The following is a 10,108-nucleotide window of genomic DNA, read 5'->3' as shown; positions in this document are numbered from 1 at the left end:
AGCTTGAATAAACCCTCAGTAAACAGCAAACAGGCCTGCCCTGTCTGTCCGCCCGTCGGTCTGTCGGTCTGTCCGTCTGTCCGTCTGTCCGTCTGTCCGGCCACTCGCCCGCCCGTCGGTCTGTCCGTCCGTACGTCTGTTACCTACAACATTCCATAGGCTAAATTGATGGAGGTGCTAACAGGGGTGGGTCATTCAGGTCAAAAGTTAAACCTTGCCTAATTGACCCTACTATACTCTCCTGTTTGTTCCTGAATTAACTCACATAAGAGCGTAATTTGTTCGCCGTACACAACCTCAAATTAGATTTAATTCATTTTATGAGAAGGAGTGAGTCAGAAACAGATTTTAAATGTGTTCATGTGATGGTAGAGCCCTAGTGCCAGGGGGAACCCATGACTGGAGATCACGTGGTGTTGGAGAAAAATAAAGGACTGCCTGGAGGGAGTCTCTCGCCAGCCAGCCGGCTTTAAAACTCAGTGACCACCACGACCACTGGACCTTCACCGACACCTAGTCTACTTCCCAGGCAGCAGAACGTTGAGCCTGATGGAAGACATTCTAGAGCCTTTCAGAGTTCCAGAATGCTGAGCCACATTCCACTCCTGGAATAGTTCCACAACAAGTCACTGAGAGGACGGGAGGAGGAAAGGAAGAGAGAGGACATTCACACTACCATTGTTGTGTGTTGGAGTTGTGCCGCAGAGCATCACGGGAGTTGTGTGTGTTGAGATGAGCACATTCATATAAATGGTTGAACTGAATTCCTGTCTCCCATCTCATCATTATTTAATTGTTATAAAAGCATGGTTATGAAACCCACGAGACATAACAACCAGGACAATGAAAACTCTTGCCAGCTGATGTTAGTGGACCTATATTCACCCAATCCCCACCCATAGTTTCAGTCTGAGTTTACACATTGTTTTGTACTGTTCATTTTGATTCCATGTTGTCAAGCCCACAAACATGTGTGCAGTGAAAACAACAACAGTTCCGGAACTCAAAATGGTCAAGATAAACAACATTGGCCAGAATAACCTGTTTGGCTACCTGACTGACTTCCTGACCCGTTCTGTTAAACCTGATCCTAACCACAGTCTCTTTTGAGGAGTTAGATGACAGTGATGATAACCCAGCAACAGCCTGTGTGACCTGTTGTCAAAAACATTGCCACATTCGAACAGCGGTGTGGTGAATCACTTTCTTCTCCTTTCTCTTCATGCCAGCCAGAGAGGATCCACCCAATTCCCACCCATAGATTGAGTGTCATTTCCCACATTATTTTGGACTCTTGATACCATATTCAAGCCCACTATTTAACATCTGCTGAGTGACAATAGTTTCAGAACTAGAGAAAGAAGGACAGAAACATGGTAAACAAACAACATGAGCTTTACTGAAACAGTTTGAATATCTTTAGACCAGAATAACCTGTTTTGGCAACTGGAGTTTGAAGTTGGTGGACCAAAACCAAGAGTTATGTAGCACCTTTAAACTTGACCCAGATAGTCTCTTTAAGTAAGATGCCCTGATAACTGTGCAACAGCCTGTCTCTGTGTGACCTGTTGGCCACATGAATCCAGTGTGGTGAGTTACTTGTCTTTCTGAAAAACAACCCCAACCATGGTGGTTACTGGGTACATATTCCTCACTCTCCCAGATTCACTGTGAATGAAAAGCAACCGGTCTGACGAGGCCATCCGACCAAAACTCACAGCAGAACAATTATCTGCAGCGTGGCATTCATGTGAGCCAGGATCTGCATCCCCAATGACACCCTATTACCTACAAAGTGCACTACTTTTGGTCAAAACGGTGCACTATGTAGAGAACAGGGTGCCATTTGGGACGTAACCCAGAACTGTACAATGCACAGGCAACCCCTCCCCCTACGGCCCCAGCATGGCCGCCCAGTCGACTGTCAAAAGGTGGAGAACAAAGGAAACTCTTATTCCTTCTTGGAGATGTGCTCTACGATATGGAGAAGACTGTGACTGGGCCCTTTCTAACAATAATGGCTGGTTGTTCCTGGTCTGGCCACTAGGTGAGCTAGGCTCCTGTGTTCAGGGAGAAACCAGTGAATTGAGTCATAGTGATCAGAAAAAGGAACCTGAAGTTTCTCAACTTGTTCAACGGAGGACATAGTGATCAATATTCTGGACAACCTTTTATGTCATGCATCTGTCTTTAATATGTCATGAGTAAACAGATTAGCCTACCTACTTCATAACTGACTATTTAAACGGGGTCAAGAACTGGAAAGAGCACATGATGTGAATAGTCATGGGGCAGAAATGTAAGAGGTTAGTTATAACACACTCTCACTCTTCTGATATGAATGAGACAGGCCAATTTCATCAGATACAATTTGCCTTGCTGTATGTAGAAATGGAGCCCCCTTGTGACGAAGAGCTGCATGTCCCCTGACATTATTTAGTGGAGTGTACAGCACTTATATCACCATTGTGGTTGGGGGCATTTTCAATTTATATTCAGTCGTTTCAGGCCAAATTTAAATCCCATGCAAAATCCTAAATTCTAGTAAAATTGAATGTCTTTATCTCCTAGATTGGCCGAATTGAAATCGTTATTATCAGTCAAATAGATGCCATACAATATAATGGCTGTTCACATCACAGCTGTTCATAACAGTCGTCCCCAGCTGCTCATAGTGGGATGATTGAATAGAACAGCCTAGTTTAGTTGGAGTAAAACACATTACACATCACAGAGAAAGTTGAATAAATAGAGAACGACGATAACTAATTGTGGTGTTGGGCAATATGCTAATCTTGGTTTACCCAGAACTAAAGTCTCACGTAATTTGTCAGCTGCACACGCAGAATCTTTCCACGAGAGATTAGCAATATGCTATAAACCTAGGCCTCTTACACAGAATACATTAGTCATTCAAATATGCTTTAACTTTGTTTTGATTAGACGTAATACATAAGTTATTTAAATGTTTCCACACTCAATGAAGTTATAGGCCAATACTCTTAACAGAGAATGTTTTATATCCCACGTTTTACAATGATTGTTTACTGTAAGTGATAAAAAAAGATACATCGTGACAGTATTATCTTTAGCTATCTACTTATTGTGCTAATAAACATAGCGGCAAGCTACATATAAATCAAAAAGGTGTTTTTAGGGAGTCCGTGGATGTTGAAATCAAGGCCGGTCCGGATCACACCAAAGAAATACCCCAAAAAAGACGTCCGGTGTAGGTCCCCTTAGTGGGAAGTAGCATCAACAAGTAAAAACACTGGAGGGGGGTCTGGGGGAACTCCCCCATATTATATATTTTTCTTTCCAAATGCTCATTCAGCCAACTTATTCAGTACTTTGAGTCACTTACAGGAACTGATATGTGCTTAATGTGAAGAACCTGTTAATATTCACCCCCACCCTCTTTAAAGGGAGAATCCAAATGTTTTTGCATGAATGCAAATAGCCATGTCTATAAAGTAATTGCCAGTGCCCGGTTTCCCCGATAGCGATGAAACTTAAGCTTACGAGTGTTTTAACAAAGCATTGTTTCTATAATGGTTGAAGAACTCGCATGTGTTTCCCTAAACAGTGTGTCGTTAGAGCATGTGTCGATCAGCGTTCTCCATTCAAATCTTACCTTAACATTAGATACTGACGACGGATCAAGGTCCTAGAGAGAAATGATCACCTATGCTGCTAATATTGAGGCGGCTTCTTGTAATGCTTAGGCTATGCACTAAATCGAATATTTGGCACATTACATGTTAGTCATTTAGCAGATGCTCTTATCCAGAGCCACTTACAGGAGCAATTAGGGTTAAGTGCCTTGCTCAAGGGCATATCGACATATTTTTCACCTAGTCAGCTCAGGGATTCAAACCAGCAACCTTTCGGTTACTGGCCCAACTCTCTTAACCGCTAGGCTACCTGCCACCCATGAACTATTGCTTGCTCTAGTGGTTACCCTCAACAGCTCAGGGAACCTGGGCACCTGGAACAGGCTTGCGCACATCATTGCGCACATGTTGTTAAGCCTACACATCATGAAATTGAGGCAAAAATGAAAAACAGTAGCCTACAATTAGCAAATTAGAACTCAATTGATTGAACATGAAATTGATTTCAATATGGTTCCAATATATAGGCCTATGTAGCCTACTGCATTTATCTTTTAATGCAGTCATCTTGGTTTTCATTTTGAAGTATCTTTTGACCCTTTGCTTGTTTATGTCACGCTCTGGTTCCGGGACGTTGTGAATGAACCAGGGTGTGTTTGTTTTGTTGGGTATTTGTTGTGGGGTTGGTTGTAAGGGTGTATTCGGTTGGTTGCGTTTTGGGTGTGTTAATTGTGGTGTCGTGTGACTCCCAATCGGAGGTAACGAGTGTCAGCTGTCGGCTCGTTATCTCTGATTGGGAGCCATATTTATTCTGTCTGTGTTCTCATGTGGGTTGTGGGTTTTTGTTCCAAGTTTAGTCTTTGTTACTATTGGACTTCACTTTCGTCTTTTGTTTTGTATTGACGTGCTTTTCTAATTAAAAGTCATCATGTTCACTCTGCAACGCTGCGCCTTGGTCCGCTTATTTAGACGATCGTGACAGAAAAACTCACCATAGAAGGACCAAGCAGCGTGTCCAGGAGCAAGACAGCTGGACATGGGAGGAAGCGCCTGGTAAGGAGCTCGAGAGGCTGGCGATGGCCCAGGTGGGCAAATCGTGGTCCTGGGAGGACATGCTCGGGGCAAGGGACCTTGGGGGAAGATCAAGGCCCTGGCGAGAGAGGAGCAACGGCGTCAGCAGGGCCATCATCGTTGGAAGGACGAGAGGCAACCCCCAAAAAGTTTTTTTGGGGGGCACATGGCTTGGGCGACTGAGCAGCAGGAGGCTGCCACAAGGCAGATTCAGAAGGCTACCAGGTTAAGGGGGCTGACGGAGGCAGAGAAGGGACGGATTCAGGAGGCTACCAGGTTAAGGGGGTCACTGGCCAAAGTAGGGAAAGGAGATGTAGAGGCACGGCGTGAGAGACTGAGGTGTGTATCCAGTCCGGTCCGGCCCGTTCCTAATCCCGAGGTACAGCCAGTAGTGTGTGTCCCCAGTACGGTACGGCCTGTTCCGGCCCCTCGCACTAAGTGTACGGTGCGCGTCGCCAGCCCAGCCCGGCCTGTTCCTGAGCCTCATACGAAGCCTACTGTGCGCGTCGCCAGCCCAGCCCGGCCTGTTCCGGCCACTCGCACCAGGGATACGGTGCGCTTCGCCAGCCCGGCCCGGCCTGTTCCGGCCACTCGCACCAGGGATACGGTGCGCGTCGCCAGCCCAGCCCGGCCTGTTCCTACTCCACGCCACCAGGGATACGGTGCGCTCGCCCAGCCCGTACCTCCAGTTCCGGCACCACGCATCAGGCCTACGGTCGCCCCCAGGGCCAAGCATGCCCTGTTGCTGCTTCCCGCACTAGCCCTGAGATGCGTGTCCTCAGCCCGGTACCTCCAGTTCCGGCACCACGCATCAGGCCTACGGTGCGTCCCCAGGGCCAAGCATGCCCTGTTGCTGTTTTCCGCACTAGCCCTGAGATGCGTGTCCTCAGGCCGGTACCTCCAGTTCCGGCACCACGCATCAGGCCTACAGTGCGTCCCCAGGGTCCAGCATGCCCTGTTGCTTCTCCCCGCACTAGCCCTGAGATGCGTGTCCTCAGCCCGGTACCTCCTGTTCCGGCACCACGCACCAGGCCTACGATGCGCCTCAGACGGCCAGAGTCTGCCGTCTGCCCAACGGGGCCTGAACTGTCCGTCTGCCCAACGCCGTCTGAACTGCCCGTCTGCCCAACGGCGCCTGAACTGCCCGTCTGCCCAACGCCGTCTGAACTGTCCGTCTGCCAAGCGCCGCAGGAACTGCCCGTCTGTACTGAGCCTGCAAAGCCGCCCGTCTGCCATGAGCCTTCAGAGCCGTCCCGCCAGACCCGAGCCGCTAGAGCTCTCCGCCAGACAGGAGCAGCCAGAGCCTTCCGCCAGACAGGATCAGCCAGAGCCTTCCGCCAGACAGGATCAGCCAGAGCCTTCCGCCGGACAGGAGCAGCCAGAGCCTTCCGCCAGACAGGATCAGCCAGAGCCTTCCGCCAGACAGGATCAGCCAGAGCCTTCCGCCAGACAGGATCAGCCAGAGCCTTCCGCCAGACAGGATCACCCAGAGCCTTCTGCCAGACAGGATCAGCCAGAGCCTTCCGCCCAGCCAGGATCCGCCAGAGCCGTCCAGCCAGGATCCGCCTGAGCCAGCCAGCCAGGATCTGCCCCTCAGTCCGGTGCTGCCCCTTAGTCAGGTACTGTCCCTTAGCCCGGTGCTGCCCCTTAGTCCGGTGCTGCCCCTTAGTCAGGTGCTGCCCCTTAGCCCGGTGCTGCCCCTTAGTCGGTGCTGCCACTTAGTCCGGTGCTGCCCCTTAGTCAGGTGCTGTCCCTTAGTCCGGTGCTGCCTGTTAAGCAGTTTGTGACTGTGGTGGGGTGGGGATCACGACCGGGGGCCAGAGCCGCCACCGTGGACAGACGCCCACCCAGACCCTCCCCTGTCTTTATGTTGGTGCGTCCGGGGTTCGCACCTTTAGGGGGTACTGTCACGCTCTGGTTCCGGGGCGTTGTGAATGAACCAGGGTGTGTTTGTTTTGTTGGGTATTTGTTGTGGGGTTGGTTGTAAGGGTGTATTCGGTTGGTTGTGTTTTGGGTGTGTTAATTGTGGTGTCGTGTGACTCCCAATCGGAGGTAACGAGTGTCAGCTGTCGGCTCGTTATCTCTGATTGGGAGCCATATTTATTCTGTCTGTGTTCCTCATGTGGGTTGTGGGTTTTGTTCCAAGTTTAGTCTTTGTTACTATTGGACTTCACTTTCGTCTTTTGTTTTGTATTGACGTGCTTTTCTAATTAAAAGTCATCATGTTCACTCGCAACGCTGCGCCTTGGTCCGCTTATTTAGACGATCGTGACAGTTTATAATAATTACAAAGACATTGGCAACTTTGTATTGTAGTCAACTTCATTCTAAAGTTATTGGCAGATACAGAGAGACAGATAAACATCTTGATTCTATGTTTAGCAGAGCTCTTCTGTGTATAAAGTGACACGGAATGGCAAAAAAGCATTGAACAACCCAGTTAGCTGTTCTACGAGTGGTCTGAGGCAGTCGGTAAATAACAAGTGTTTTCAAGTGTAACTTTAGTAACAATGGTTTTGGGAAACAGCTCTGAGATTTAACAATGAGCCTTTGAAAGTTCTGACGATGAACTTAGCCTTAAGATGCTTTTGGGAAACCGGGCCCTGGACAATAAATGATGTGAGACAAAATACATATATATATTTTTTTACATCATTTGAAGCGCAAATGACATTTTCGAAAGACACCTTTTGCATGTGAACATTTGGTATAATTTTTTATAATCACCATCCGGTGTACAAACCATGGAAATTAAAAACATAAAACTATGTTTTAAGTGAAAATTAGGCATTGGCCTGAAGCCACAAAATAAAGGAAATTCACATGAGCACCAGAATGCCTACTCCACCATGCTCTACCAAGGTTTTCCAGCACACAGCTTTGACCTAATACAGTAGCAATGTTGGTTTTGTACTTCAAACAATGTGTAGGCAGGTTCCTTAGGCTTGATGAATTGGGCTGTTTGAGAAGGTTTGAATCCTAAGCAACCTGCCTACACATTGTTGAAGTACAATAGACCAACATAGCTACTGTAGTAGGTCAAAGCTGTGTGCTGGAAAACCTTGGTAGAGCGTGAGTGGAGTAGACATTGTGGTGCTCATGTGAATTCAAATCAAACTTGATTTAAAGTGCATTTACAATCACAACACACTTTACATTAAAACAATAACAAAATAACATAGAAATCACTTATTAAAAGCCTGGCTAAAAAGGTGGGTTTTTAAAAGTGATTAAAAAACTTAAATGGTGCCTCCCCCTCCTACCTGACAGGGCAAGCTGTTCCACAACTGAGGGGCTTTAATAGAGAACGCTCAGCCCCCTGCCTTGGTTCTGATTCTAGGAACCGTAAGCAGACCGGCTCCTTGGGAGCGGAGCGCCCTCACTGGATTGTATAGAACAAGCATGTCTGTCAGTATAAGAGGGGGGCAAGGCCATGCAGGCCCTTAAAAGTTAAGAGTGAGATCTTAAAATCAGACCGATACTTTACTTTACTTTACTTTACAGGCAGCCAATGCAGATGCTCTAAAACTGGGCGGGGCAGGTAGCTTAGTGGTTAAGACCCAGTTGTGCCAGTAACCGAAAGGTCGCTGGTTCTAATCCCAGAGCAGACTAGGTGAAAAATCTGTCGATGTGCCCTTGAGCAAGGCACTTAACCCTAATTGCTCCTGTAAGTCGCTCTGGATAAGGCCGTCTGCTAAATGACTAAAATGTAAATGTAATGTGCTCATGTCTTCTAGTATTGGTTAGAATCCCAGCTGCAGTGTTCTGTACAAGTTGTAGGCTTCTAATAGTAGAGTCTGAGCAGCTGGAAAGGAGGGCATTACAGTAGTCTAGATTATATTAGAGGCTGGACAGGAGGGCATTACAATAGTCTAGATTATATTAGAGTCTGATCAGCTGGACAGGAGGGCATTACAGTAGTCTAGATTATATTAGAGTCTGAGCAGCTGGACAGGAGGGCATCACAGTAGTCTAGATTATATTAGAGTCTGAGCAGCTGGACAGGAGGGCATTACAGTAGTCTAGATTATATTAGAGACTGAGCAGCTGGACAGGAGGGCATTACAGTAGTCTAGATTATATTAGAGACTGATCAGCTGGACAGGAGGACATTACAGTAGTCTAGATTATATTAGAGTCTGAGCAACTGGACGGGAGGGCATTACAGTAGTCTAGATTATATTAGAGACTGATCAGCTGGACAGGAGGACATTACAGTAGTCTAGATTATATTAGAGTCTGATCAGCTGGACAGGAGGACATTACAGTAGTCTAGATTATATTAGAGACTGATCAGCTGGACAGGAGGACATTACAGTAGTCTAGATTATATTAGAGACTGATCAGCTGGACAGGAGGACATTACAGTAGTCTAGATTATATTAGAGACTGAGCAGCTGGACAGGAGGGCATTACAGTAGTCTAGATTATATTAGAGACTGATCAGCTGGACAGGAGGACATTACAGTAGTCTAGATTATATTAGAGTCTGATCAGCTGGACAGGAGGGCATTACAGTAGTCTAGATTATATTAGAGACTGATCAGCTGGACAGGAGGGCATTACAGTAGTCTAGATTATATTAGAGACTGATCAGCTGGACAGGAGGGCATTACAATAGTCTAGATTATATTAGAGTCTGATCAGCTGGACAGGAGGGCATTACAGTAGTCTAGATTATATTAGAGTCTGAGCAACTGGACGGGAGGACATTACAGTAGTCTAGATTATATTAGAGTCTGATCAGCTGGACAGGAGGACATTACAGTAGTCTAGATTATATTAGAGTCTGAGCAACTGGACGGGAGGACATTACAGTAGTCTAGATTATATTAGAGTCTGAGCAACTGGACGGGAGGACATTACAGTAGTCTAGATTATATTAGAGTCTGATCAGCTGGACAGGAGGGCATCACAGTAGTCTAGATTATATTAGAGTCTGATCAGCTGGACAGGAGGACATTACAGTAGTCTAGATTATATTAGAGTCTGAGCAGCTGGACGGGAGGACATTACAGTAGTCTAGATTATATTAGAGTCTGATCAGCTGGACAGGAGGACATTACAGTAGTCTAGATTATATTAGAGTCTGAGCAGCTGGACAGGAGGGCATTACAGTAGTCTAGATTATATTAGAGACTGATCAGCTGGACAGGAGAGTATTACAATAGTCTAGATTATATTAGAGTCTGAGCAGCTGGACAGGAGGGCATTACAGTAGTCTAGATTATATTAGAGTCTGATCAGCTGGACAGGAGGACATTACAGTAGTCTAGATTATATTAGAGTCTGAGCAGCTGGACAGGAGGGCATTACAGTAGTCTAGATTATATTAGAGTCTGATCAGCTGGACAGGAGAGTATTACAATAGTCTAGATTATATTAGAGTCCACGGTCAGAGGACAGCAGTAGGTAATTTACTA

This window comes from Coregonus clupeaformis, chromosome 24 (assembly GCF_020615455.1).
Source record: "Coregonus clupeaformis isolate EN_2021a chromosome 24, ASM2061545v1, whole genome shotgun sequence".
In the NCBI taxonomy this organism is placed as follows: Eukaryota; Metazoa; Chordata; class Actinopteri; order Salmoniformes; family Salmonidae; genus Coregonus; species Coregonus clupeaformis.
This window is presented reverse-complemented; position numbering follows the sequence as displayed.